This window comes from Dreissena polymorpha, chromosome 14 (assembly GCF_020536995.1).
Source record: "Dreissena polymorpha isolate Duluth1 chromosome 14, UMN_Dpol_1.0, whole genome shotgun sequence".
Classification (NCBI taxonomy): Eukaryota; Metazoa; Mollusca; class Bivalvia; order Myida; family Dreissenidae; genus Dreissena; species Dreissena polymorpha.
The window spans coordinates 48,540,974-48,553,463 of NC_068368.1; the positions used below are offsets into that span (position 1 = coordinate 48,540,974).

Sequence of the window (12,490 nt, forward strand, 5' to 3'; positions counted from 1 at the left end):
ATTTGTGGTTTGTTTTTGTTACATGTAGTACAATGTCGTCTGCTTAAAAATGTCTAATCTGCTTTCCTTTGGGGTTTTTGTCTTCAAAATCACAAGAAACTTACCTAAAAAATACCTAAAGGTTGCCAAAAAACAAAATGCAATTACGAAAAGGTTTCTGCGAGTTATGATCAATCTACCCATGAAGTTTCATGATCATCCTAGGCGTATGCATTCTTGAGTTATCATCCGGAAACCATTTTACTATTTCGGGTCACCGTGACCTTGACCTTTGACCTAGTGACCTCAAAATCAATGGGGTTCATCTGCAAGTCATGATCAATCTACCCATGAAGTTTCATGATCCTAGGCGTATGCGTTCTTGAGTTATCATTCAAAAACCATTTTACTATTTCGGGTCACCGTGACCTTGACCTTTGACCTAGTGACCTCAAAATCAATAGGGTTCATCTGCGAGTCATGATCAATGTACCTATGAAGTTTCATGCCAAGCGTTCTTGAGTTATCATCCGAAAACCACCTGGTGGACAGACCGACCGACCTACCGACTGACCGACCGACATGAGCAAAGCAATATACCCCTCTTCTTCCAAGGGGGGCATAATAACCTAAACTTCAAAGCCTGTGTGAAAGTCTACTTGGTTGCTTGTGACTTTCAAGTTTTTGCTTTGAAATATGGAATATAACAGCTCAACAGTGGCGCATTGAAATTGGAACTTGCAAGAGAGCATGCTAAGGTCAGAAACCTCCTCGGAGCTATTGCGGTTTTAAGAAGACAAAATGTACCACTGAAGGTTAATCATTGTGTCCTGAAAAAGGCGGAGAAAACACGCAAAAGATGTGCAGCAGTGGAATGCATGAGAGGTGCACCCGACATGAGTGACTTTGAGGGATCCTCACCAATTTTTCCGTAATATCGTGTGTGGTTTAAAACAATGGCGTTGGGGGAGGGGTTTCAACTATGTACAATACACACCCTCTATGAGTAGTGGAGGAAAAGGCTTGTATGAGCTTCGATATTAATAAAACGCTTATTCTCATTTCAATCCCATAAACATGTTTGCTGAAAAACGCAACGCATACGAAGAAGTAGTGAAGGCCTCAACGGCCTTAAGCGAAAATAAAGCTTTATCCGTAACTCCCTTTGGGGGGGGGTACGTATGTGCACATTGTTGATAATAAAAAGAATAAATTTGTTTCTCTGAGCATCCACGAAGTGGAAGCATTAATGGGATTAGTACCCCACATACAAGGGTACAATGCCTTGTGGCATGGGGTAAGTTATATATGTATATTGGTTCTTTCTTGTATTTGTTTAAAATAAAATATAATTAAAATAAAATTAATTCATATTACAAGTTTAATATTTAACATGAACATTGTGTTTATTCTAATTTTAGGACTCATCATCAACACCAGCACCACCAGTGCAATTACCACCTTCATCACCAGTGCCATCAGCGCTATTACCACCATCAACACCAGCGCTATTACCACCATCAACGCAAGCACCAACACCTGTCGAAGCTGGTGCGCCTGCAGAAGCATCGCATTTCGAATTGATTTCGGATGTAAGTGTTTTGCTTTTATCAAATCGAAGGTTTTCTTTATATCAAATCGAAGGTTTTCTTTATATAAACTTGATATACATAATATATATATATATACAATGTTTTTTTTTTAATAATTAATTTAGGATGAATCTGCAGAGATGTTCTATGCATATGGGATAAGTGTTTACATTTATACATTTTCTGCTATAATCAAAACTACTTTAACAATTTTAGAAACATAGTTTATTGCTGATATAGTAAAATACAACAGATGATTATATTCACCAAATTACAACAAAGTAATGGCAATAATTGATATTATTTAAAGCCATAGCAATAACTGATATTATATAAAGTCTATGTTTATTTATAGATTCTACAATGACAAGGGCTGTTTGTAAAACATGCATGCCCCCCATATGGGCTGTCAGTTGCAGTGGCAGCCATTGTGTGAATCGCTTTTCTGTCACTGTGACCTTGACCTTTGACCTAGTGACCTGAAAATCAATAGGGGTCATCTGCCAGTCATGATCAATGTACCTATGAAGTTTCATTATCCTAGGCCTAATTATTCTTGAGTTATCATCAGGAAACGATTTTACTGTTTCAAGTCACTGTGACCTTTACCTTTGACCTAGTGACCTGAAAATTAATAGGGGTCATCTGCCAGTCGTGATCAATAAACCTATGAATTTTCATGATCCTAAGCGTAAGCATTCTTGAGTTATCATCCAGAAACCATTTTACTATTTAGATTCACTGTGACCTTGACCTTTGACCTAGTGACCTGAAAATCAATAGGGGTCATCTGCGGGTCATTATCAATGTACCTATGAAGTTTCATGATCCTAGGCATAAGCGTTCTTGAGGTATCATCCGGAAACCATTTTACTGTTTCGAGTCACTGTGAAATTGACCTTTGACCTAGTGACCTGAAAATCAATAGGGGTCATCTGCTTGTCATGATCAATGTACCTATAAAGTTTCATGATCCTAGGCGTAAGCATTCTTGAGTTATCCTCCAGAAACCATCTGGTGGACAGACCGACCGACCGACCAACATGAGCAAAACAATATACCCCCTCTTCTTCGAAGGGGAGCATAATAATCAAAATAATAAATCTGTACAGTTACTGTGAAAAGAACTTCAATTCTTGGTAAGGAAATATATAAAATGAGATTTATAATTATATAAATTACTTCCCTTGAAAATTATTGTCTGTAACAAATTTCTATTTTTAGTAGCAAATAATTAAAAGCCACTACCGTGACTGTAGATTCACCACTCAAAATGTGCAGCTCCATGAGATACACATGCATGCCAAATATATAAAGTGGCTATGTTCAATATTGAATAATTTTCTCCCTTTTTAAAGCTTATTACTTCCCTTAAATCTGTATTTTTTACCGTAGACCGTAAAGAATGACCTTGACCTTTTACCACAATGTGTTTGTCAGAAACACAATGCTGCCTACTGCACCACTTTGATTTATTTAACAACAAGGGCTGTTTGTAAAACATGCATGCCCCCAATATGGGCTGTCCGTTGTAGACGCATCCATTGTGTGAATACGATTTTTGTCACTGTTACCTTGACCTTTGACCTAGTGACCTGAAAATCAATAGGGGTCATCTGCGAGTCACGATCAATGTACCTATGAAGTGTCATGATCCTAGGCAAAAGCGTTCTTGAGTTATCATCCGAAAATCATTTTACTATTTCGGGTCACCGTGACCTTGACCTTTGACCTTGTGACCTCAAAATCAATAGGGGTCATCTGCAAGTCATGATCAATCTACCTATTAAGTTTCATGATCCTAGGCGTATGCGTTCTCGAGTTATCATCCGAAAACCATTTTACTATTTCAGGTCACCGTGACCTTGACCTTTGACCTAGTGACCTCAAAATCAATAGGGGTCATCTGCAAGTCATGATCAATCTACCTATGAAGTTTCATGATCCTAGGCGTATGCGTTCTCGAGTTATCATCTGAAAACCATTTTACTATTTCGGGTCACCGTGACCTTGACCTTTGACCTAGTGACCTCAAAATCAATAGGGGTCATCTGCGAGTCATGATCAATCTACCCATGAAGTTTCATGATCCTAGGCGTATGCATTCTTGAGTTATCATCCGGAAACCATTTTACTATTTCGGGTCACCGTGACCTTGACCTTTGACCTAGTGACCTCAAAATCAATAGGGATCATCTGCAAGTCATGATCAATCTACCCATGAAGTTTCATGATCCTAGGCGTATGCGTTCTTGAGTTATCATTCAAAAACCATTTTACTATTTCGGGTCACCGTGACCTTGACCTTTGACCTAGTGACCTCAAAATCAATAGGGTTCATCTGCGAGTCATGATCAATGTACCTATGAAGTTTCATGATCCTAGCCCCAAGTGTTCTTGAGTTATCATCCGAAAACCACCTGGTGGACGGACCGACCGACCTACCGACATGAGCAAAGCAATATACCCCCTCTTCTTCGAAGGGGGGCATAATAACCTAAACTTCAAAGCCTGTGTGAAAGTCTACTTGGTTGCTTGTGACTTTCAAGTTTTTGCTTTAAAATATGGAATATAACAGCTCAACAGTGGCGCATTGAAATTGGAACTTGCAAGAGAGCATGCTAAGGTCAGAAACCTCCTCGGAGCTATTGCGGTTTTAAGAAGACAAAATGTACCATTGAAGGTTAATCATTGTGTCCTGAAAAAGGCGGAGAAAACACGCAAAAGATGTGCAGCAGTGGAATGCATGAGAGGTGCACCCGACATGAGTGACTTTGAGGGATCCTCACCAATTTTTCCGTAATATCGTGTGTGGTTTAAAACAATGGCGTTGGGGGAGGGGTTTCAACTATGTACAATACACACCCTCTATGAGTAGTGGAGGAAAAGGCTTGTATGAGCTTCGATATTAATAAAACGGTTATTCTCATTTCAATCCCATAAACATGTTTGCTGAAAAACGCAACGCATACGAAGAAGTAGTGAAGGCCTCAACAGCCTTAAGCCAAAATAAAGCTTTATCCGTAACTCCCTTTGGGGGGGGGGGGGGGGGGGTACGTATGTGCACATTGTTGATAATAAAAAGAGTAAATTTGTTTCTCTGAGCATCCACGAAGTGGAAGCATTAATGGGATTAGTACCCCACATACAAGGGTACAATGCCTTGTGGCATGGGGTAAGTTATATATGTATATTGGTTCTTTCTTGTATTTGTTTAAAATAAAATATAATTAAAATAAAATTAATTCATATTACAAGTTTAATATTTAACATGAACATTGTGTTTATTCTAATTTTAGGACTCATCATCAACACCAGCACCACCAGTGCAATTACCACCTCCATCACCAGTGCCATCAGCGCTATTACCACCATCAACACCAGCGCTATTACCACCATCAACGCAAGCACCAACACCTGTCGAAGCTGGTGCGCCTGCAGAAGCATCGCATTTCGAATTGATTTCGGATGTAAGTGTTTTGCTTTTATCAAATCGAAGGTTTTCTTTATATCAAATCGAAGGTTTTCTTTATATAAACTTGATATATATAATATATATATATATATACAATGTGTTTTTTTTAATAATTAATTTAGGATGAATCTGCAGAGATGTTCTATGCATATGCGATAAGTGTTTACATTTATACATTTTCTGCTATAATAAAAACTACTTTAACAATTTTAGAAACATAGTTTATTGCTGATATAGTAAAATACAACAGATGATTATATTCACCAAATTACAACAAAGTAATGGCAATAATTGATATTATTTAAAGCCATAGCAATAACTGATATTATATAAAGTCTATGTTTATTTATAGATTCTACAATGACAAGGGCTGTTTGTAAAACATGCATGCCCCCCATATGGGCTGTCAGTTGCAGTGGCAGCCATTGTGTGAATCGCTTTTCTGTCACTGTGACCTTGACCTTTGACCTAGTGACCTGAAAATCAATAGGGGTCATCTGCCAGTCATGATCAATGTACCTATGAAGTTTCATTATCCTAGGCCTAATTATTCTTGAGTTATCATCAGGAAACGATTTTACTGTTTCAAGTCACTGTGACCTTTACCTTTGACCTAGTGACCTGAAAATTAATAGGGGTCATCTGCCAGTCGTGATCAATGAACCTATGAATTTTCATGATCCTAAGCGTAAGCATTCTTGAGTTATAATCCAGAAACCATTTTACTATTTAGATTCACTGTGACCTTGACCTTTGACCTAGTGACCTGAAAATCAATAGGGGTCATCTGCGGGTCATGATCAATGTACCTATGAAGTTTCATGATCCTAGGCATAAGCGTTCTTGAGGTATCATCCGGAAACCATTTTACTGTTTCGAGTCACTGTGAAATTGACCTTTGACCTAGTGACCTGAAAATCAATAGGGGTCATCTGCTTGTCATGATCAATGTACCTATAAAAATTCATGATCCTAGGCGTAAGCATGCTTGAGTTATCCTCCAGAAACCATCTGGTGGACAGACCGACCGACCGACCAACATGAGCAAAACAATATACCCCCTCTTCTTCGAAGGGGGGCATAATAATCAAAATAATAAATCTGTACAGTTACTGTGAAAAGAACTTCAATTCTTGGTAAGGAAATATATAATATGAGATTTATAATTATATAAATTACTTCCCTTGAAAATAATTGTCTGTAACAAATCTCTATTTTTAGTAGCAAATAATTAAAAGCCACTACCGTGACTGTAGATTCACCACTCAAAATGTGCAGCTCCATGAGATACACATGCATGCCAAATATATAAAGTGGCTATGTTCAATATTGAATAATTTTCTCCCTTTTGAAAGCTTATTACTTCCCTTAAATCTGTATTTTTTACCGTAGACCGTAAAGAATGACCTTGACCTTTTACCACAATGTGTTTGTCAGAAACACAATGCTGCCTACTGCACCACTTTGATTTATTTAACAACAAGGGCTGTTTGTAAAACATGCATGCCCCCCATATGGGCTGTCCGTTGTAGACGCATCCATTGTGTGAATACGATTTTTGTCACTGTTACCTTGACCTTTGACCTAGTGACCTGAAAATCAATAGGGGTCATCTGCGAGTCACGATCAATGTACCTATGAAGTGTCATGATCCTAGGCAAAAGCGTTCTTGAGTTATCATCCGAAAATCATTTTACTATTTCGGGTCACCGTGACCTTGACCTTTGACCTTGTGACCTCAAAATCAATAGGGGTCATCTGCAAGTCATGATCAATCTACCTATTAAGTTTCATGATCCTAGGCGTATGCGTTCTCGAGTTATCATCCGAAAACCATTTTACTATTTCGGGTCACCGTGACCTTGACCTTTGACCTAGTGACCTCAAAATCAATAGGGGTCATCTGCAAGTCATGATCAATCTACCTATGAAGTTTCATGATCCTAGGCGTATGCGTTCTTGAGTTATCATCCGAAAACCATTTTACTATTTCGGGTCACCGTGACCTTTGACCTAGTGACCTCAAAATCAATAGGGGTCATCTGCGAGTCATGATCAATCTACCCATGAAGTTTCATGATCCTAGGCGTATGCATTCTTGAGTTATCATCCGGAAACCATTTTACTATTTCGGGTCACCGTGACCTTGACCTTTGACCTAGTGACCTCAAAATCAATAGGGGTCATCTGCAAGTCATGATCAATCTACCCATGAAGTTTCATGATCCTAGGCGTATGCGTTCTTGAGTTATCATTCAAAAACCATTTTACTATTTCGGGTCACCGTGACCTTGACCTTTGACCTAGTGACCTCAAAATCAATAGGGTTCATCTGCGAGTCATGATCAATGTACCTATGAAGTTTCATGATCCTAGCCCCAAGCGATCTTGAGTTATCATCCGAAAACCACCTGGTGGACAAACCGACCGACCTACCGACCGACATGAGCAAAGCAATATACCCCCTCTTCTTCGAAGGGGGGCATAATAACCTAAACTTCAAAGCCTGTGTGAAAGTCTACTTGGTTGCTTGTGACTTTCAAGTTTTTGCTTTGAAATATGGAATATAACAGCTCAACAGTGGCGCATTGAAATTGGAACTTGCAAGAGAGCATGCTAAGGTCAGAAACCTCCTCGGAGCTATTGCGGTTTTAAGAAGACAAAATGTACCACTGAAGGTTAATCATTGTGTCCTGAAAAAGGCGGAGAAAACACGCAAAAGATGTGCAGCAGTGGAATGCATGAGAGGTGCACCCGACATGAGTGACTTTGAGGGATCCTCACCAATTTTTCCGTAATATCGTGTGTGGTTTAAAACAATGGCGTTGGGGGAGGGGTTTCAACTATGTACAATACACACCCTCTATGAGTAGTGGAGGAAAAGGCTTGTATGAGCTTCGATATTAATAAAACGCTTATTCTCATTTCAATCCCATAAACATGTTTGCTGAAAAACGCAACGCATACGAAGAAGTAGTGAAGGCCTCAACGGCCTTAAGCCAAAATAAAGCTTTATCCGTAACTCCCTTTGGGGGGAGGGGGGTACATATGTGCACATTGTTGATAATAAAAAGAGTAAATTTGTTTCTCTGAGCATCCACGAAGTGGAAGCATTAATGGGATTAGTACCCCACATACAAGGGTACAATGCCTTGTGGCATGGGGTAAGTTATATATGTATATTGGTTCTTTCTTGTATTTGTTTAAAATAAAATATAATTAAAATAAAATTAATTCATATTACAAGTTTAATATTTAACATGAACATTGTGTTTATTCTAATTTTAGGACTCATCATCAACACCAGCACCACCAGTGCAATTACCACCTTCATCACCAGTGCCATCAGCGCTATTACCACCATCAACACCAGCGCTATTACAACCATCAACGCAAGCACCAACACCTGTCGAAGCTGGTGCGCCTGCAGAAGCATCGCATTTCGAATTGATTTCGGATGTGTTTTGCTTTTATCAAATCGAAGGTTTTCTTTAAATCAAATCGAAGGTTTTCTTTATATAAACTTGATATATATAATATATATATATATATACAATGTGTTTTTTTTTAATAATTAATTTAGGATGAATCTGCAGAGATGTTCTATGCATATGCGATAAGTGTTTACATTTATACATTTTCTGCTATAATAAAAACTACTTTAACAATTTTAGAAACATAGTTTATTGCTGATATAGTAAAATACAACAGATGATTATATTCACCAAATTACAACAAAGTCATGGCAATAATTGATATTATTTAAAGCCATAGCAATGACTGATATTATATCAAGTCTATGTTTATTTATAGATTCTACAATGACAAGGGCTGTTTGTAAAACATGCATGCCCCCCATATGGGCTGTCAGTTGCAGTGGCAGCCATTGTGTGAATCGCTTTTCTGTCACTGTGACCTTGACCTTTGACCTAGTGACCTGAAAATCAATAGGGGTCATCTGCCAGTCATGATCAATGTACCTATGAAGTTTCATTATCCTAGGCCTTATTATTCTTGAGTTATCATCAGGAAACGATTTTACTGTTTCAAGTCACTGTGACCTTTACCTTTGACCTAGTGACCTGAAAATTAATAGGGGTCACCTGCCAGTTGTGATCAATGAACCTATGAATTTTCATGATCCTAAGCGTAAGCATTCTTGAGTTATCATCCAGAAACCATTTTACTATTTAGATTCACTGTGACCTTGACCTTTGACCTAGTGACCAGAAAATCAATAGGGGTCATCTGCGGGTCATGATCAATGTACCTATGAAGTTTCATGATCCTAGGCATAAGCGTTCTTGAGGTATCATCCGGAAACCATTTTACTGTTTCGAGTCACTGTGAAATTGACCTTTGACCTAGTGACCTGAAAATCAATAGGGGTCATCTGCTGGTCATGATCAATGTACCTATAAAGTTTCATGATCCTAGGCGTAAGCATTCTTGAGTTATCCTCCAGAAACCATCTGGTGGACAGACCGACCGACCGACCAACATGAGCAAAACAATATACCCCCTCTTCTTCGAAGGGGGGCATAATAATCAAAATAATAAATCTGTACAGTTACTGTGAAAAGAACTTCAATTCTTGGTAAGGAAATATATAATATGAGATTTATAATTATATAAATTACTTCCCTTGAAAATAATTGTCTGTAACAAATCTCTATTTTTAGTAGCAATTAATTAAAAGCCACTACCGTGACTGTAGATTCACCACTCAAAATGTGCAGCTCCATGAGATACACATGCATGCCAAATATATAAAGTGGCTATGTTCAATATTGAATAATTTTCTCCCTTTTTAAAGCTTATTACTTCCCTTAAATCTGTATTTTTTACCGTAGACCGTAAAGAATGACCTTGACCTTTTACCACAATGTGTTTGTCAGAAACACAATGCTGCCTACTGCACCACTTTGATTTATTTAACAACAAGGGCTGTTTGTAAAACATGCATGCCCCCCATATGGGCTGTCCGTTGTAGTGGCAGCCATTGTGTGAATACGATTTTTGTCACTGTGACCTTGACCTTTGACCTAGTGACCTGAAAATCAATAGGGGTCATCTGCGGGTCACGATCAATGTACCTATGAAGTGTCATGATCCTAGGCAAAAGTGTTCTTGAGTTATCATCCGAAAATCAATTTAATTTTTCGGGTCACCGTGGTTAACTTTTTCGGGTCACCGTGACCTTGATCTTTGACCTTGTGACCTCATAATCAATAGGGGTCATCTGCAAGTCATGATCAATCTACAGTACAGCCAAAGCGGCACAAACATAATCCGCGGCTACGCCACGGCCAGATTATTAGTCCGCGGCGGCCGAATCGTGTGTTCACGCGGCGTATCGCCGTGGCACTCGGCATCGATCCGCGCAACGACCCCGAGTCTGTATTAACCTCGCGTACTTTCGCGGAGTAAATCCGCCGCATACGTACGCGGGGGATCGAGTGAAAAGATATCCACCTATATGTACATACATGTATGTGTAGCGTAGAATTAATTACGCGCAACTGTTTATGTTTCGTTCGATTATCATTATTAAATTTGTAATCCGAAACACACTTCCGAATTTTAATGCTAACGCGTCCTTTGGCAAATTCTAGCGTCAAATAAACAGTGCTAAAATATCCTTTGTTTCATAAAAAGCGCGCGAAAATTATGCAGACGTGTAGAACGCCGTTTGGAAAGTTTGGGTGTATTTTGTGTTGTATAAATATATGAACATCACGTCAGGCGTAAATCGCGTGTTCAGTGGAGAAAAAAACGCCCCGATTAGACGTTATTTCATCATCTCTATAAATAGTAACAAATGCCAAAATGTATTTGATACTTAAGGAAATATCGAGAATGTTTGTGTATCGTAAATATTTACCAGCATTTGCTTTAAAACTGGAATATACGGGATTATCGGGTAATTAGTGGCGATATTAACTGTATAATATGAACAAAATAAAACGTGTTTATATACGCATATTCAAACAATAGTTATAATAAGCTGATAATTAACAAAACTACAAATACGTCGTCACCGTCTTGATTATTGATGTGGCTTCAAACTGCTAATTTTCTCAGCTAAAATATAAAAGCGGAATCAACATGCAATTAATTTATAAATCCACCATATGCTGGAGCCTTGACCACTTGTATGTGCGAAAACATAATTACGTGACCTTGTTTATGTGTGAAATACATACGCTACGGGCGGGAAACAGACTTAATAATTGGCCAGACACATTAACTATGCTTACATGTATATGCTAATACAATCCGCGCACAATAAATTTATTATGATTTTAATTATTATTATAATTGTTCTTTCAAAATTTGTTAACTACATGTAGCTAATAATTTAAAAAAAAATTATTTCATGATCGCATCGACTCGGCATCATGTCGCGGACCGCGGCATGCCTCGGCGGACAGATGCGAAGTTTCGCGGCGAAATGCGACTTGCCGCCGCATTCTGACGCGGCTTCAACGACTGACGCGGCATCGACTCGTTTCGCCTTGCCGCCGCGGATCGCGAAATACGTTTGTTCTGCTTTGGCTGTACTGTACCTATGAAGTTTCATGATCCTAGGCGTATGGGTTCTTGAGTCATCATCCGAAAACCATTTTACTATTTCGGGTCACTGTGACCTTGACCTTTGACCTAGTGACCTCAAAATCAATAGGGGTCATCTGCGAGTCATGATTAATCTACCCATGAAGTTTCATGATCCTAGGCGTATGCGTTCTTGAGTTATCATCCGGAAACCATTTTACTATATCTGGTCACCGTGACCTTGACCTTTGACCTAGTGACCTCAAAATCAATAGGAGTCATCTGCAAGTCATGATCAATCTACCCATGAAGTTTCATGATCCTAGGCGTATGCGTTCTTGAGTAATCATTCAAAAACCATTTTACTATTTCGGGTCACCGTGACCTTGACCTTTGACCTAGTGACCTCAAAATCAAAAGGGGTCATCTGCAAGTCATGATCAATCTACCTATGAAGTTTCATGATCCTAGGCCCAAGCGTTCTTGAGTTATCGTCTGACAACCACCTGGTGGACGGACCGGACCGACAGACCGACCGACAGACCAACATGAGCAAAGCAATATACCCCCTCTTCTTCGAAGGGGGGCATAAAAATATATACGTGGGCAGGTCAGATAACTATGTCCATTTAAAGCTTATTACTTCCCTTGACTTTGTTTTTTTGACCCTAGACCTTGAAGGATGATGTTCACCTTGAAATTTTACCACTCAAAATGTGCAGCTCCATGAGATACACATGCATGCCAAATATCAAGGTGCTATCTTCAATATTTAAAAAGTTATGGCCAATGTTAAAGTTTTTCGGACGGACAGACAGACTGACATACTGACTGACGGACAGTTCAACTGCTATATGCCACCCTACTAGGGGCATAAAAAAGCTATACA

General features: G+C 38.9%; 1 long non-coding RNA gene across 2 annotated transcripts in view; it reads right to left on the reverse strand.

The window, feature by feature from the left end:
• Positions 1 to 7,432, reverse strand: part of LOC127857544 (uncharacterized) — a 40,560-nt gene extending 33,128 nt beyond the window's left edge. For both annotated transcript variants that reach the window (XR_008038413.1, XR_008038412.1), the window contains exons 1-3: positions 6,784 to 7,432; positions 3,457 to 3,746; positions 3,146 to 3,311 (exon numbers count right to left, since the gene is read on the reverse strand). This is a non-coding gene — a long non-coding RNA (uncharacterized LOC127857544). The remainder of the gene's footprint in view (positions 1 to 3,145; positions 3,312 to 3,456; positions 3,747 to 6,783) is intronic.
• Between the last annotated feature and the right edge of the window lie 5,058 nt (positions 7,433 to 12,490).